This window comes from Empidonax traillii, unplaced genomic scaffold (assembly GCF_003031625.1).
Source record: "Empidonax traillii isolate 1590-97213 ecotype Southwest subspecies unplaced genomic scaffold, ASM303162v1 scaffold491:size805508, whole genome shotgun sequence".
NCBI classification, from domain to species: Eukaryota; Metazoa; Chordata; class Aves; order Passeriformes; family Tyrannidae; genus Empidonax; species Empidonax traillii.
This window is the reverse complement of record NW_020955684.1, coordinates 197,742-216,059: the sequence shown is the minus strand read 5'-3', so window position 1 is coordinate 216,059 and position 18,318 is coordinate 197,742. Positions and strand designations below refer to the sequence as shown.

General features: G+C 39.8%; 1 protein-coding gene across 3 annotated transcripts in view; it reads left to right on the top strand.

Annotated features, from left to right (window-relative positions):
• ANKRD6 (ankyrin repeat domain 6) overlaps positions 1 to 18,318 on the top strand; it is a 92,832-nt gene that overhangs the window by 3,744 nt on the left and 70,770 nt on the right. Inside the window, exon 1 of one of the 3 annotated variants that reach the window (XM_027896275.1) lies at positions 5,717 to 5,733. The exons of the other annotated variants lie outside the window; for them this stretch is intronic. The gene's annotated coding sequence lies outside the window, so the exon portion shown is untranslated. Of the gene's footprint in view, positions 1 to 5,716; positions 5,734 to 18,318 lie in introns of those variants that run through there. 3 annotated transcript variants of the gene reach the window in all.

The following is an 18,318-nucleotide window of genomic DNA, read 5'->3' as shown; positions in this document are numbered from 1 at the left end:
TGCCAGCTTTATAAAATAAAAAAGCACCATGAATACATGGTAATGATATAAAAGGGCAATATTTAAATAGCTTTTTAACAGTTTATCACAGTGAATCATTTTATGTATGTTTTACTTTTATTAAGAGTTTGATGTCTGTGTGTGCAACAGCTGCAGAAACTGCAGTTGGTTCAAAGCCTTGGGCAGGATATGATCTTTTCACCATATCAAATAATTGCACTAATATCTGCAAGGCATGCCCACTGCTTAAATCAATTAATTAGTATTTTGTAAAGCTTACATATGAGTAATTTTCCTTAATTTTCTCTCTGACCACTTTTCTGATTAGACCATGTCTGGCTGAAGTCTTTTGAGAGGATTTAGGGATGGGGGGATGAGGGTTGTCTTTCTTCTGGCTGTGGAATTATCTGCCTGCCATCTGCAGTCTTTCATTGACATTATTGTTCTGGTTTAAATCCAGATTTTGAAAGTACAGCACTTTGTTATCAGTTTGTCTTTTCCAAACTTTACAGCAGCTCCTGAATTCTCGCAAATATGTTTTTTTCCACGGCTTCTGTGGAAAATCAGGCCGTGCTCTTTTCATGTGCTCTTGTTTCCATTTCTTTCTCTAAGAGTGGTATTTGGCTTAAGTCTTTACATTCTTTCTCTTTTGTTATACTGTGGTGTAACTTCAGCCTTTGACTAGTTCTCAAGATCTAAAATTTGCGTGTATGGAAGCACATTATGTTCCTATAGACTTTTTTTATGGTAACAAAATTGCAGAAGTATGTCTTCGGTATTACATTTTATCACTGTAGAGTGCTGAATGATGGAGTTGCAGGCAGATGTCACAGAAGATGCTGACCAACTTTTTTCATGTCAGAGTCAGAAGTTAGAATAAGAATAAATGTTATGCTTTAACTTGTATCATTTTATTATTTGTACAGTAAATAGGAGTCTCTGCCCTAAAGACTTGATAGCATGGAAAAAGCTCAGAGACAAGATGTAGCTGAAAATTGTTTTTCTTCCTGCCCCTGTGTTACACTCCCTGCAATATCCACTTCTTTCACAGGTTTAGGTTCTCTTAGCCATGCTGAAATCCAGTCTCTGGACTTGTTAGTTTTATGTCAGATTCTCCCCCCACCCCCCACTGAAAAGAGGTTGTAGAGGATCACATGGTTCCAGCCCCTGAACAGATACAACTTTACTTCAGCACAGGAGATGGTACCCCAGTTTTGATGTGTGATGATTTCTTCCAGAGGTGTGTTAGTTTCCTCTTGGAACACCTGTTCTAGCTATGGTTTGTCTGTTGACATGAATGGCAGACTTAGGTGTGGAGTAAGCTGAAGCATGAATTTGAAGTACAGTATTTTATTAATGAACAGTCAGCTACAAAGCTGGATTCTTTTCTTTCCCTGTAAGATTACACTTAATCAGTTTGGGGAAGCTAGGGTTTAAGAAATCCTGACCTGGCATGCACTGGGTGAGGCTGTCATCCGTTTCACTTTCTCTGGTGTCTTGGCAAGTGGAGGTGCTCCTGCAGATGAGTAGCTTAGTTACCAGCATGTCTGATAAAGCAGAACTGAAACTGGGTGAATGAGGGCACCTCAGTCAAGAGAGGGTATTGATGTTAGCTGTCTTAGTTTCTGCTAACCTCAAAGTAAGCAAGATCAAATCTAATTTATTTACATTCTAATAATGTAAAGAGTGTTCAAAAACTTATCAAATGACATAGATGCCTTTGAGATCACTTTGAAAAACAGAGTACCTAAAGTTAGCTGCTTCTTTGTGGGACCATCTTCACAAATCACAGTATTTCATACAACCTGAAGGCAGGGAGAGTTGGACATCTTTCACTGACTAGGACAGGACTGTCCATGAGGGGAGATTTCTTTCAGCTCTTCTCTCGTGGTGGCCAGGAGCTGAGCAAGTCACATGCCTGCAAATATGTTGAGCCTGGTTGGGAGTGGTAGGTGAATGCTTTCATGTCAGCCTGGCTAATTCCTATCTCTGTTATGCTGGCTCCATTTAATACACAGGGAAAAATGGCATATATTCTCCTTAGTGCCTTTTACTCTTTTAGGGCATCCATATCAGTAACTCTGTCAAGTTTATGAGGGAACATGAGTGAATGGGAAAAAGACTGAGAAAACCAGAGAAGAAAGGCTGTGGAAACCACAGCTTGAAAACTGCTTTATGGTAAGAAGAGCTATTTCTTCTCAATTGCTTTAAGCCCAAAATATGATGGTTTAATATGATGCCTTCTAGTAGTTCTCCAACCTGATTTCCCTCTACTTAATTATGTGTTGCCTTTGGTTGTCTTACGTTCTCCTTCCTTGAAACTTTTCTAGTTTTGCTAAACCTTTTTCAAGAAGAAAGGGCAGAGTTACAACTTCCAAGATGCAGTTGAACTTATTCGATGGTTGAATAAAGGTGGTTTTGGTTCTGCAGTAATAATTTTTAGCACTCTCCCTGCTCTTTAACTGTGCTGATGCTTTAGTAAGCACAGTCCCACTATAGATCCAGGATCTCATTTCTGAATCATCCCGAGCCTATCATTATGCGTATGAAGTTGAGGTGTTTTTTCCCACCACAAATATCAGTCTGTGTTTAAATGGTATTGAATTCTGCCAGTCATTTTAACAGTCATTTTAACAGTTGTTATCTTTCCCTGTCCCCCTGTGATTCTTTAGTGGCTATAATGAACTCATTATATTCCTAATGCAGATGGCCGTGGAGCTGCCGTGTTTGTTTCCTTCCCCTCTGAAGACTGACCTTGAACCATTTGTTTCCTGTATAACTGGTTCTCTATTAGATGAGGACTTTTCCTGTTATCCCATAGCTGCCCAGTTTTTATAATAAGGCTGGGGGAGTGGTGGTTTTGTTTGTTTTTGTTATTGGTTTTTTGTTGTTGTTTGTTCATTTGTTGGCTTTTTTTTTTTTTTTTTTTTTTTTTAAGCAGCCTTCCTTCCTTTGTGGGGAGTCTTTGGGGATTGGACATGAGTTATTGAGGAATAACTTTACATCAGTGAAACGGTAACAGGCTATGTATAAACTCACAACAAATGTGAAGTAGCTTAATTTAAACATCTGTCTTCTGTCCAAACAATCAGCGTTCAGCTCTAACTAATCTACATTGCAATCACATCTCAACTTGCTTCATAAAATTTTGACTTTCAGTATTTTCTTTGGGATGTAGTTTTGGTCAAAGAGTACCCTTGGTGAATGAGAGTAACTCACTTCCGCTTCTCATTCTTCCTACTTGTCAGACCAGATTGACTATTTCTATATTTAGTCCTGCTTTGCTTATTCAGAAAAGATCTGTCCTTTCTCCATGGGGATTTTACACTTTGTTTATCTGGTAGCAAGGTGGGACCCAATGTGAAAAGTGAATGGCAGAATTGAAAGATTGGTATGAATACTTGCACCAAGTAGCATGCCACATCAGTAAATCAAAGCAGAATTCATAGGTATAAGCTTTGGTACTTGGCAGTCTCTTAACTGAAAAAAGTCATATTTTTAAAAATGATTCCCAGATTTACTATCTTCCTTGAGGAGTAACTTAGGTTGGAAAAACCAAACCGCAACTTTTCTTCTGCCTCCTCTCTCTTTCCCTTATTTTTGCCCACCAACAAATGTGTTTAAGAAGTTTAAAACCAAACTTCTGGGTTCCATATTCTTTCAGAGAATTTAACCTTTCATGTCTATAACTGCAGACATACAAATGAGGAGGACGTTGCTGCTTCGTTTACTAGAATTTTGTCAGGTTTTTCTTCTTTCTGTTTTTAATCCTCAAAGTGAAATACTTGGCATGGAACCTAGAAGCATCTTTTATTCAAAATCTAGCATACAGAACTTGGATCCATGTATTTCCAGCTTTTAAGAATATATTTTTTAAAATAATATGAATTTGTTTACATGTCATTTGTGATTTTGTACATCCAGCAAGTGTCTGAATATAATTACATAGGATGAACTGGTTTTGATAACATGCAGGCACATCAAGAAAACAGGTAGGGTTGCATTCAGGAGACCTGAGCACAGTACTTGAAAGAAAAAGCAAAACAACGTTTTAAAGGGTTATTTGTTCTCCTCATAATTTGAAATTAAGACTTTCCTTGACTAAGCTGAAAAAAGTGTTGAGCTACTCAGGAGGCTGCATTGTAAATCCAGTTTTGTCTGGGACCTGGTCTCAGTCATTCCCAGAGATGGCATAGAGAGTGTCAGTGAAATGGAGAACTTGCTCTGTGTTTCAACCCTCTGTTGCTCTCATGAAACACACAGGAACTCCACCTTGGTGGAAAAAACACTAAATGCCCTTTTCAAGTAAGCTAAGCCAGGGAGGGTTATCAAGGAGAGTGACACTATAATAGAATTTCTCAACATAGTATTAAATGTGTACTAGAGTGTTCCACATTATGATGATGGATTTTTCTATCATTCTCAGGAGCTGTATACTTGTCCTCTTCCCCAGAATACTAAGATTTTGAAAAGCATTAATTATATAGGCAGTGTCAATTGTTAGTAATAAAGTCACCTTCTAAATTTTAATTTAGCAACAAGCATCTGTTGTATGTCTGTCCTTTTTATTTGTAAAAAACAAATTAGCCTTCAATCAATTAGTTCTCATGCTTCAAATTTTGAATATGAGTATTCCCTGCTAACAGGGAAGTTTCTCATGGTTTTGTACATCTGAAGCTTAGCTTGAAATGTATATGGTGTTTCAAGAAAAACAGGATCAGGCAAAAGTGTCTGTAGTGCAAAAGTTAGCAGATTTTACCAAGTGCCATTAAAAAAATCACTTCCCTTATGCTGTGTAAGCGGGATTTTCAGGCCTTGCTTATTTAAGGATAAAGAATAAAATGATACTTAAGTAATGACTCTTAACAAAATTCCCTTGCTTTATTCTCAAATAACAGTATGATCCATAAAGAGGTAATTATCAGCAACTTGTGTGTAGCAAAATTATAATTAGTTTACTATATTAAGTCTCAAGGGCTAGACCTGAAAAACAAAACCTTCAACTAGTTTTTGCATTATTAGATAGTTTAAAGATGGATGCCTGTTATCCTGGGATTTTTTAAAAATTAAATTTTATGTTGTATTTTGTATGGGTAAGGCTGAATGAAAACTTGATTTCCCTGCTTCTGTGGCTGATCTCATTTAATTCAATGACTGTTTATGTGAATAAGGTGCAAAGAATGTAGCTTTGTATGAAAAACATCCTCCCAGAGGGAGTTGTAGTAGGCTCACACTTAATGTGAAAAAAAAACAAACCAAAAGAAACAGAAAGCAATGTTTATGTTTCCTTGTCTTGTTGTACAATGATTTTCAGTGAAGTTTCATATTCCGTGAAATTAAATCTGCAGCCAAGATGATATGATATTGGACAATTTTTATAATTCAGCATGCAGGTCTGTGCTGTTGAAACAATAGGCTGAGTGTTTTAAGGAGCAGATAGCCTGACTAAAATAACATGTGTTGCAAAAGAAGTTGCAGTGCATTTTCGATAATGTTCAGCAGAGAGATACTTGTGAACTCTGCATAGTGTGTTACAGTCATGGGAATAGTTAACACGATAAAGAAAATCTCAGCTTTCTTTCTGTTTACAAAACTGGCCTTTCTGGAAGGACTGGAAAACAAGAATACAAATATATAATATGTTTGCCGCCTCTTTCTTCCCCTCCATTCTGGCCTCCCTATATTGAGACAAAAATAAATGGGAAGACTAACTGTAAGAAAATGCCACTTAGGGTAAGTCCTTCTTCTCTTCCTTAGTTTTCTCTCTTTGTTTTGTACACTATTGAGAGCTGATGGTTGTGTGGCAACGCAGCTTCTGTGATAAGGTATGATTCAGTCCTGCAGTGCCAAAGAAGCAAAACTATGCTGTTAACACTTCCATACTCACATTGCAGCAGCTGCAAGTCCAAAGATGGATCTGCATAGTTCAGGAGCGAAGTTTTATCTTGTCTGCACTGAAATGCTAACATGTGTTTTAGCCATATTAGGCTACTCTTGTGGTTTTAAGGTAATGAAGATGTCCTTGACCTGTTTTCAATTGCATTTTCCCATGTAAAATTCCTCTTTATTTTGTGCCACTTACAAAAGTTCTGTATCATTCTCCCCTCCTTTGTCCTCATACTCTGCATCCTTGTTCTGAGAATCATCTGATTTTCTTTGCTCTGTTCCTCATCCCCTACACATCTCCTGTTGTTTTGCTAGTCGTGTTCTGACAATGGTTGATGAGTGCTGAGTCACCACTTTGAACCCAGAGGAGCTGGGAATACAGCAAAAGGTTGTTTGGCAAACCTTTCACAAAGAATTCGTGAGAGAGTGACAAAGGATCTGTGTCCTTCTTCCATGCCTTTCCAAGTGCTCTTTACCAGGATTGGTGGTTGTGACATGTCTTCCAAGGCTTTCTAAAAGCTCTGTGTTCAGGAGTTTTTCCCTCATCCTGTCTTCTAGGTTTTACCTGTCTCAGTTTGCAGTCTCATTTTTTCTGCTTTCACTTCAACTTTAGTAATGTTTGGATCTTGAGACATATGTTTCTGTATCTGCTTTCAGCTCTTTCTACTTCAACATCATCAGCTCATGGGCTTTTCTGGTTGCTCTTCCAGTTTTATTAGGCTTCCAGTCCTTATCAGTGCACTGGGTTTTTTTCTAACGTTGGCCCACTGTGTTCCCTGGTAGGAAGGATGATGAAGGAATATCTATTTCTATCTTATTGGACAGGAACTACCACCTTTCTGAGTTTTTTGTTGGTTTGTGGGTTTTTTTTGTATGTTGTGAAAGTGAAAATGGGATCTCTTTTGGAAGAGTGTAGTGGACAGGCACAGGAACGCTAAGCTTGTGAGGGTAGGGAAGCAGAAGACCAGGAGAAAAATCATACCCGATTCTGGGAACATGGTCCAGGAACATGATATCCCTGTAGCATGACCCTGCCCTTCTCTGTTATTCCATTAATTTTGCTGGTTTTTAGCTTCGTATTTCCAGTCGGGACTTGGGCAGCCTTTGTGGGCAGGTAATATAAATATTCTCCGTGTGTTAGCATGATCTTGCATGAGCTGGTCTCTTGTAATGTATGAAGGACACTCAGATATGCTGAAATTTCAAAATATTCCTTAATTATAAAGCATAATCTTTTTCCGTACTCGAAATAAGGCCAAAACATCTATTTTGGCTGTAGACGTATTAGAACCATAAGGAGACTGACACGGGTGCAACAAATAGCATAATCCCTCATGGTACCTATCAGAGGCTGACCAAGGAGTTTCTTGTACTAAGGGACCCTGACTTTTACCAAGATGCAGTAGGTAAATCTCTACAGTAAGGCTTTTCCAGATTTTCCTTTCTTGCAGGCTGTGGAAAACCTCCACGAGCACTGAGAGGCTGAGTGTCTTTAAACCCAGCTTCAGTTCCCAGGGAGTTGACTTCCACTACAAGGTTACTCCTTTGGGTTCCTGCAGGGCCTGTGAGCATGTAGGAGAAGGCAGGGGAACAAGGAGTCATTTGTGTTTCTCTTGTACTCTCAGCTCCCTGTACGTGGCACAAGTACAAATATTTCTGGATGATGAACTTATGACTTCTAATGTGTAGCCATGAGGGCATACACATTACAGCGTCTTCACTGGGGGCTGAGGTTCTGTTCTGCAAGTGGAGCAGCTTTCAAGAGATGCAGTCTCTGTACTGTAGACTCTTTAATCACCTAAAATTGCATTAGTGTTTTTCCTTTTAATCTGTGCAAAGAGTCTGCTGGTGTGGGAAATTTTTATTTTACCTGGTTGGGTATCGCATTTCGATGCAGCAGATGGCATGTGTATGACAAGTGCCATTTAGTAAGAGAGTAAACACAGCAAGAATACACCCTAACCCACTGGTATTTTCTTAGGTCTTTTGTAACATCAAAGCACCCTTGTGCAATACTTATTAGAGCCACCTGATGCAAGATCCAAGGTTTTGTGATACCTACTTTCTTCTGTTGTTCCAATGTTAGTACAGCTGGCGAGATTCTCAAGAGATATTATGGAAGAGCGATGTGATATTCAAGGTGAGTTTTGTTAATCGAGCTGTAGCCTGCACTGAGATTAATTTCAGTTACTTGGCCTGGAAGTATTTTGTGTCGATGTGTAGCTTTTTAGAATTAATTAACTGAGATTCTGGTTTAAAATATAAGTAGAATAGGACAGAAACATATGATTTAGAGTATTTTGAGCTTGGTGCAGAGGCATTCCTTGTGAGTTAAATGCTGAGCTGAAGGTTGCTCTGCATGGCCTTACCCTGCCAGAACAAATGAGGAAGGGCTTTTTGAGAACTGGGCTGTTTGATGGGTTGGAACAAAGGGGTAGGGAACCATAAGTCAGACTTTTTTTGTCTGACTGAGATTCCCACCTGCGTGGAGTGGGGAAGAGTTTTCTGCAGAACTTGGAAAGAATTTAGTAAGCATTAAAGAAAGCATAGAGGGTGTCCACAACCCACTGAGAGACCCTTCAGCTCCATGTCTGCCATGGGGTCAGGGAGGAGGATCAGGATTTCCAAAATATTGTCTGCATGACCTATTTGGAGATCACTGACAAACATCACATATACAGATACAGCTGTGAAGGGCAACTTAACCTTGTTGTATACTTCATAGGGGGATGAAGAAGACTTTTTACAGATACTGTTTCTTATGTTAGTCTTTCTTCTAGAAGAACTTGGAGCCCATCAGTATCTGCATGACATCTCACTCTTCCTGTCCCTGACTTTTGGTGATAATGGTGAGTGCATTAAACATCAAAGTCCTGTTTCACTGGGGAATCAAGTCCCCAGTCCGGTCCCTCAAGTCCAGAACTTGTCATCCTTGATGACCTTTTCCCATTTTTTAATTACTTCAGACATCTGCTTTCCACTGATACTGTGTAATTACCTAGGGGCAAAGTTAAGCTGTTCCTTTCTGTTGTTCAAAGTATCCTGTCGGAATGGCTTCAGAAAACCTTCAGACTGACGTAGGACATAAGACATGTATATGTTCCTTCTCTGTACTTTGTAAGTCTCATCCAGGTACTTAGACTATTTGAAAGGATATGTTTCCCCTGGTTATTCACTGACTTTGAAAAAATAAGACTGAACTGACTATTCAAATAGTAATTGCCAAGTTTATCTCTCTATATATGATAATTCCCATGGTGTTCTGTCTTTGCAGCTTTAGCGATAAACCCTGTTTCACTTTTAATTCATCTTCTTTGCATTAACTGTATTATCTTTTGTTTCAGTAACAAAACCTTTAGGAATTACAAATCCAAATATAACCCTATTGTACTTATCGTGGTTATGTCACTCACAGTTAGGTTCATTAGGCTGGAGCATTGAAAACCTCACTGACAAACTGAATGCCCAAGAGGAGCAGAATCATGGAGTTTTAGACTAGTGCCACCGTTCTTGGCTACCAGTGTCTATTTTGCATTGTGTAAAATACCGATAAGAACACCATGCAAGAGAGATCTGAGTATCACAGCATTGTATCCTTGGATATGAACAGTTGATGAGGAAAACCAACTTTCATGTGCCCACTAAAATCATTGATTTAGATGTGTTTGCTGCAGAGAAATTGCCTTACTTTGTGTTGGTTTGGATATTCTCACATGTGCATGGAGAAGTGTCATGGTTTAACCCCAGCTGGCAACTAAGTACCACACAGCTGCTTGCTCACTCCTCCCTCCTCCACTGGTGGGATGGGAAGGAGGATCAATAAAAAAAAAAAAAAGTAAGAAGAACTCCTCATGGGTTAACATAAGAATAAGTTTAATGATTGAAACAAAGTAAAATATAATTCTAATAAACTAATGATAATAATAGTAATTTTAAAAAAATCAAATAAAATTCCAGAAAAAACAAGTCATGCACAATGCAATTGCTCTCTACCCACTGACTGATGCCCAGCTCATCCCCAGGCAGGGATTGGCAACCCTCAGACAACTCTCCCCTAAATGGTATGGAATATTCCTTTAGCCAGTTCAGGTCAGCTGTCCTGGCCATGCTCCCTCCTCACTGGCAGAGCATGAGACACCAGAAAGTCCTTTACTTAGAGTAAGTCCTACTGAACCACAACCAAAACATCAGTTCTTCTGCTGAATCCAAAACACAGCACTGAAACAACTACTAAGAAAATTAGCTCTATCCCAGCCAAAACCAGGACAAGGAGAACATTGCTGCTGTACTGTTTCTTCTTCAATAGTTAAACAGCTCCGGATGAATTGAGGGAGTGGAGTGGTTAACGCTACATATGTGGAACATTCTGGTCTGGTCCTTGTTTATGTGGTGGTTGTGTCTTTGTTTTGTTCTGAGAATAAGTGCTTGAATACATTTTTACAAATTTTTGATTTTTAACATAGCTACCCAGTTCATTCATTTTGATAGACTTAACCAAGAATCACTAATCTGTGTTGTGTAAGTCACTGAATATATTTTACACGTATCACGGAATCACGGAGTGATTGGGGTTGGACCTCCAGAGGTCATCGGGTCCAACTCCCTGCCTAGGGCAGGGCCATCTAGAACAAGTTGCCTCAGTTACTAAGTTTCTTTGCAGTGTTTTGTATTGGTGTTACATATGTAAATGTATGTGTGATTGCTCTGTATCTTCAAAGGAATTCATGCACCCGTATCTTAACGCTCGGTAGTGCTTAAGAAGGATACTTTAATCTCTGGTTGAAAAATCATTGCAAGTTTTGCAATAAACAGTGTTCCATTAGACAAGATCACATGTCAGTTTTGGTACTGTACAATTCATAAAAAACTGCAAAAAATGGATACACAGCTTGATTTAACAGACTGATTGATGCATAAGCATAGATGAGAAGGATGGAGCTGGAGTGGGGTGGGAAAGACATTTGTCTCAAGAAGTAATTCTACACATAATGTATGGTTTTTGTGGTTTAGATGTGACTTAAGCCTTGGTATCTGAAGTACTTGGATGTGAAGGAGTTGGAAATGACTGAAGCCTTGGCAAACAATTTCAGCTTTGCTGATTTCATGCTGAAGGTGGAACAAGAGTGGGCATGGTGTGAAACGGGTCAGAGCAGCAGATGGCCTTTTGCAGATATTTCTTCAAACTTCTTGGGCGACGTTGTTCACCCAATGCTGGGACTGTCTTCAGAAATAAGTGTGTATTGCATAAGCTAAGCTTATTCCTGGATTCTCAGCTTGTAGCATTTGGGTCAGCAAATGCATCCTACTTAATATATTCAGCCCAGTTTGTTTTGATGAAGCAAAGATCTTGTACCAAAACTCTGCTGCTGTCATTGTTGTGCAGTCTGTCCCAGCACATGCTTTTTCTCAAGAGTAACCCCCCCTTATTTCCCCAAAATCTGCAATTATAAAAACCTTACTGGAATGCCAGCACATGTCTTCAGAGAACCCGAGGGGCATTTTTAATGAGAATAGCTTTAGAATTCCTTGCTTGATTTATGAAGAAAAGAAAAAAAATAATCATAGAAACAGTATCCTCTTACCTCTTAAAATGTTTATCTTCGACTTAATGGTGGTAACAGCTTAACTTGCAGATGCAAATGGCATAACCAAATGTTTACCTGTTTTCCACTTAAAAGTACAGACTTTCTTTGCTTAAATGCAACACAGTTTGAGAGGGGTAGTGGAAAGGTAAAGGACTAGAGGTCTTTGTTCTAAATTTGTATAAGAAATAAAACTTCAGAACTTCAGGATTGGATATTTCCTTGAAAATTTTCCTGTAACTTGCCTTTGAGAAATAAAGCTGAAACAATTTTAGGAGTTTGCTGCTAAGAAGATTTTTGTAACTGGAAACCAACAAGGCAGCAGGTCTTTGCTTTTGGTTTCCTTTCATCAATGCAGCTGTGTCAATGTATGCATTTCTTTCTTTGTTTTTGAACAAGACTTTACATTACAGCCACAGAAATAAAGCAGGTACAATCATTCTGCATTATTTATATTCATAATTTGTAATCACAACTCATAGCGATGTTTACAGGTATAGAAACCCACTCCAGCCCATACTGAGGTCACCATTACAACAGGTGCTCGAAGTCTTATCAGCATCTACACCGCCTTTCAGAAAGTGCCAAACCTGTTCTCATTTATGCTGCACTCAGCCACTAGACACAATTTCTCACTGTTGTCACACCTCCCTCTCCTCCCCACCCTCCAAAAAAGAAAAAAAAAAAAAAAAGCTTGATACCCAACATTCCTCTCATGTCTTATGTGTATTTGTGTAAGTCCTTGGCAAGAAGCTGACTCTGATCCTCACAACTAGCCCGTCTGCTTCTACTGCCTTGTATTCCTGTTTCTTCCAGAGCTTATTCCTGTAGTTCAAGTGGTAGAGGAGGTGTGTACTGTGGTTTTAAACACCCTGGATACAAGTCCTGTGGATCATTAGCATAGGCAAGTAGTATGAGGGAATGCAGAAGCATGGGATGATGCTGGATATTTGGTTTTCTGTAGCTTTTATTTGAAAAGGAAATTAAACATGAAAAACCATAAGAAGAGCATGCTGAGGTGTAAACTTTAAAGACATCATCCTGTATTTGCTACCCTGTGGGAGACATGCCTTGTGTGGTGCATGGGACAAGCAGTGACTGGGCAGGGCTCTGGAGAGGTAAGAGTGTACTTTTGTGTGGAAGCTGTGACCTGGAACCCAAGAGCGGGCTCACACCACTGGGAACAACAGCTGACTAATCCTGGCAGTTCCTGCTCTCACTATGATTTCCTTTGCAGCTTTAGTGTTATATTAACTCCTTCTCCTTAGTGTTACATTAACTCGGGGCAAACAAGTTCCTTAGGTTTCTTGTTGCACTCCCAAATTGACACATTCATCCAAACTAGGATGATTTTTGGTACATCTGTTGCTTTTACTGTATTCTTTCGCATAACTTTACACTGCACATAAATCTGAAAAAAAAAAAAAGTTTCAGGATTTTTGTTTCCTCATTTTAATACTTATCACTGTAGTACTACACCGAGGCCTTAGATCTCTGGGGAATTTTGTTTGCATTACGCTACTGATGGTCAATTCACAGGAGTTTAAATCCAGGGAATGAAATAATGAGATTTTGTCCCTCATCTGATCCAGAGCAGAACTGCCTTCTGGATGGAAGTGCAGAGAAGGTATTCTTTGAGAGGAGACTGGCAGTCTGTTGCAAAGGTTGCCCAGATGCCATGTCCAGTACTCAATTAAGACATTTCTTGCTCATGCTGGTTCCACACACTTAATGGGTTTTTGTAAGCTTTGGATTAGAGCAAGCAAACCCCGTACAAACAGTGGTAAAACCTCCTGCAGCTTCTGAAGTGAATTCCTGTGTATCCTCATCCTAGCAGGTCTGTTAGTAAACTGTCATGCAGTCTAGCAAGGAGGAAACTTTTCAAATAGAACTTTTCCTAGATGAAAATACAGATCTGTAGTTCTCAGTCTCCAAATCTAGTTCATATAAAATTTCAGATGCCTTATAAGAAAACAGCTCCAAGTCTGTTGATGCAAAATTGCAAGTATTGTTCTCATATGTAAATAGTTTGTCAATGTTAGTGGAGGTAGGTATAAAAGCAGAAAAAGTAAAAAGAAAACTCTACTCACCAAGGGTACAGTCCTGCTCTGTTTGATGCTTCTGGCAGAAATTGTGCTTTGTAGGACAGGAGCAGGATCGATTTCAGATTCTTCATTTCTTTAGCCTCTGCAGCTTCCTGCTGAACTACCTTTTTTTTTTTTTTTTTCCTCCCCTGTAGTTTGAAACACATTCCAGAAATGTCTGTGTGAGGTAGAAGAGTGAGAGTGCCAAGGCTGCTAATGAATAAGGGACTTTGTGATGAATCTTGTAAAATTGGACCTTTTCATTTAGAGACTGTTTCTCCATTAGTGAGACTTTTATTCCTTTCTTTTGAATTGCAGGGGAGAGGAGGAGATGTTAAGTGTTGTCCTGCAACACTTCCCCCTAGCTTACCTGAATTACCAGAAGGATGAATTGCTTTGACAGTGAGGGTAGTGGGTGGGGAAAAATGCAAAGATAGTTGATTCACTTTGTTAAAGATGCAGCAATGGTATTACTTCACTTCTAAGACTACCCAGTTTCGGGAAATTTAAATTTACATTGGAACTTTGATTTTAAACTTACTGATCCAAGCTGAGAGATGATAATTAAACTTTCAGTTCTGAGACCAAATTTTTTAAACGACTTTCAGGTCTTACTGATTCCCAGTTCCTTGGAATAAATATCTCTTTAAGTTGAATGGGATTTTTTCAGTTCTAAACTTTTTTGCAACAGTTTTGTTATTCTAAGGTTTGTTTTGTTTGTTGATACTTCCAATTTGGAGCTTCCTGCAAGGTGAATTTGTATTGCATGTGCATTTTATCCCAATGTCAGAATCCCAGACATACTTTTTTCCCCCTGCTTTACATAACGTACTTAAGAGTTTCCCTGTAATAACAGCAGGAGAACTGTGGCAGTTTCTAACTTAACAAGGGGAAATGAAGTGTGTCAGGGCTGCAGCAGCCGTGTCCGAGGAGTACACCTTGGCAAAATTAGCCAGCACACCTCAGATGATAGTGTTTCATTACTAAGAGGTAATAATAATAAGTAAACATAATGTGTGAGCTGTCACTTCAAGGAGGGGCACTTGGTGTAATGGAGGAATTGCCTTGCAGTTTGACAGGAGTCCTTTCTCACAGTTAGCAGAACTGAATCTCATAGACTTGTCTCCAAAACCTTAGTTCTTCATTAGGTCTGACAGGGTATCACACAAACATCTTTGAAATTAATGAGTTTATTATTTTAAATTTCTATGGTGTTTGTTAACTTAAACACTTTGAGAGAGGTGTCTTTAAATAGTTCAGTAATTTTGCCCCTTCAGTAATTGCAGGAGCCCCTATTGTGTCCATTTGCAATGTCCATCTCTCCAAGTTGAAGCCTGCAGCTCTGCTGCAGCAAAAACTGCAGCATCCTTTCAGCATTGCTGCCAGAGCCATCAGTCTCCAGCTTCAGGGGAGCTGCCCTGTCTCCACAGATTGCTTTCAGATTTTTGTATTGGCTGCTGGTGCGTTGACTTGGCAGCCACTCTTATCTGGGAGAGCTTTTTAGAAGACTCTAATGCTTATGTTATATGAAAATCTTCTGGACAAAATATCTAACTTGGGAAGTAGGCTGCTGCTTTCCACGGTGCACCCAAGTTCTGTGTTTCACTTCTTTATTTTGTATGAGGGATTTGGCTGGGAAGACTGTGCTGCCTCTCTGTGCTGCTTGTTCTGAACAGTTGCAGCAGCCGGTATGCCTTCAGATCTCAGGGGGAGACCTTGGAACTCAGTGGCAAACATCCAAATCTTTTCAGTGCTGGAGGAATGTCCTGGCAGGATGCTTGTTGAGGAGCATAGCAAGATACGTGGCTAGATGGGACTACTTGCCTCATCCTTTTCTCTCCCTCATCAAGCAAGAAAGGAGAGGAACCAGAAGAGGGTGCAAAAAGTTCCAAGAGCAAGGCAGCCTCTCCTTCCCCCGCCTGTGGGGTAGCACCTCAATAGTCCATGCCTCCAGCAGCACCTGACACAGAGGTGCACTGATGCCTATTCCCTTTTCCCTGCAGACTAAAGATGTCTTATGTGCTCTCTGCTCTCCATGGTGGTTTTATTGTGGCAGGGTGCCCCAGGAATACTGCCCTGAAGAGCTCCTCAGCTCCCCACATTTACAGAGATAGTAGAGGTCTGCCAGACTCAGGCACCACGGATGAGTGATGGGGATGTTGCTCCTGCTTTACAACCTGATGATTTTCTGTGTAAAACCTTGCTGATTGATGGGGGGGGAGGAGAAGACAAGCACACTCTTCTTTTCAGAATGCTTTTTGTGACCAGTGTTGTCCTCCAGCCTGCAAAAGCCGATACTACAGGCATTAAGCATTTTTAAGGGAATGAATCTTGTCATAAACCACAATTGCTTCTTTTGCTCATGTGAGAGGATTCATTATGAAGTCTGTTCTTCTAGCTGGGGAGCACAGCACTGGCCTCTTTGGAGGCAGACCGCAGATTCCTGCAGAAAACAGAGCTTTAGACACATGGTTCCCTGCAAACGTGCTGAGATACCCTTTTGTGCCAGCAGGTAACAGTCTCTCCTCCCAGCAAAGGGACTCCCTCAGTCGTAACTCTTTAACATTACTGTAAAAGTGAGGCTTTGTTCTTAAGGCAAGATGGAGCGGGTATCCTCAGTTCTCTTCAGACTTTTCCTACTTTTCTTATGGGATCATAGAAACTATTGATTCAAGTCAGAAAATACTGACTATTGTAAAAATTACAGTGTGCATGTGCCCAAGAAAATTTGCAGTTGTATATTACACATGCAGACTGGCATGGAGGGGAGGGATTTTCTACCCAATCTAAAGGTTTGGGGTTTGGGTGTTTTGTTTTTTTTTTTTTTTTTTTAAAGGATTGTGCTGTTGCCTAGTGTTGTCGCTACAGTTCTCCAAGCTGTAGCGTCAGGACTGAACATGTTTTGCAGGCTTGCTAGCTCTGTTATTACGGCCCTCCTCTCCCTAACCCCAGCTCGCTACTTCCTCATTCATTTAATGAAGACAGAGGGCTCTTTATTGTATGACAGTCAAAATGTAATATGATAGTGTTGCAAGAGAGCTGGTGGAGTGGTCATTACCAGGTGTTTGATGTTTTCTGTTTCAGGGAGGTCTGTAGCTGTAAGAATGGTTTCTGTCTTACTCAGTCCTTGTGCAGGAAGGGACGGCAGGTTGGGAATGCTTTGTTGTGTGGCACCATCTGTGCAGCCACGGGCCTTTCCAGGGACTGCAAGTCCATGGGGATAATGTAGTGAGTTAAGTCCCTCTTGACCTCCTGAAGAGGAATGATGCTTACTGCTCGAACAGAGGTGAATGTGGAGCTGGGTCTCACAACAGGTGGGAATCTCTGAGTTGACAAACCAGATAGATGTGAAAACCTATACAGAATCTCCTTAAGATACAAGTTTAGAGCACATTTTTTCCCAAAGGAAGTATGGGCAGATTTGTTGTTATATAAAGTGATCAGGATTGTTCCTCATTTTGTTCCTGGCATCTCGTGGAAGAAGCAGCTGAGGTTTCACTACTGAATGTGCTTTTAGTTTACTGCTCAGATCATCTGATGTAGATATTCCTGCCATTTCTGTTTCACCTTCTGTTGTACTCCAAGTGAGGCAGCACTGACTACAGTATTGTCTTTTCTGGTGGGCAGACTAATAAAGCAGGACTGATCAAATTGTTGTTTCAGAACTGCTTCCTGAAAGACACATCCATCATTTTGTGGACAAATTCAATAACCAGAACATGCTTGCTTCATTTTTGGAAATGCGTCTCATGAAGTGTGTTATCCAATGTGTTATCCCCCAAACACATTGTTCTTTGGAAGTGATATTAACGGACAGTAGGAGTCTCTGATGAAGAGAATATGCATAGCCTACATGGAAAACTAGCTTAATTCTCCAGTCTTTAAAGATCAGTTTCATTTTGGAGCTTCTCTCTCAACAATATTTTAAAAATAAGACACTGCTAGTGGCTATCTTGGACAGCTGAGCCATTAAGGCAGTCTCAAAATGAGTTAATAGCAGTAGTAGCCTACCATTCTCTCAGTGAAAGATGTGTGACTTTTTTTTCTTCTAGCAAATTGTTTATAGGTATCTAAAAAAGGCTTACTGCAAAAATTCCCTTGCTGAAGGAAAGTTCAACCCACCATTCCCTTGCTGAAGGAGAATTCAGCCCACCATTGGATGTAATTATATTCCCATATGAAACGATCCTTTGACCCAGTAGTATCTTGTATTGCTTCTGGCAAGTAGAATACATGCAACATAAAACCTAAAACTGAATTCTTACTACAGTCATTGCACAAATGAATTTATTTTAAAAGTGACAAAGTCTTCTCATATTTTCCAGTATATATGCTTATTAAGATTTTCTAACTTCATATCACGTGATAGTTGAGTTTGGAAGGGATGGCTGGAGATCTGTGGAAGCTGCACACTTTGGAAGTTAGAACAGTGCTATAAAAACATGAAGGGAACTAAATCAGGTCCTCATACACCATGCTGATTAAAGATGAAACCACTTTTGGCTCTGCAGCTTTCAAATGTATTGCTGATTTCCCAACAAGCACACTGCTATTGATTTCATCCCTAGTAATCATTTCATAGCTGCCCTTACATCATTGCTATGTTTTTGTCCTTCACCCTTCACTGAGCTTTTGAGCAGTGAGCATCTGGTAAAGGTGATGACAGTGGTGAAAATGTAACCATTCAGAGAAAAACAGCAGGGATGTTTACACCAAAGGTTTATGCTGGCTCCTCTGAGGAGGAAGGAACAACAGAAGCAATGTGT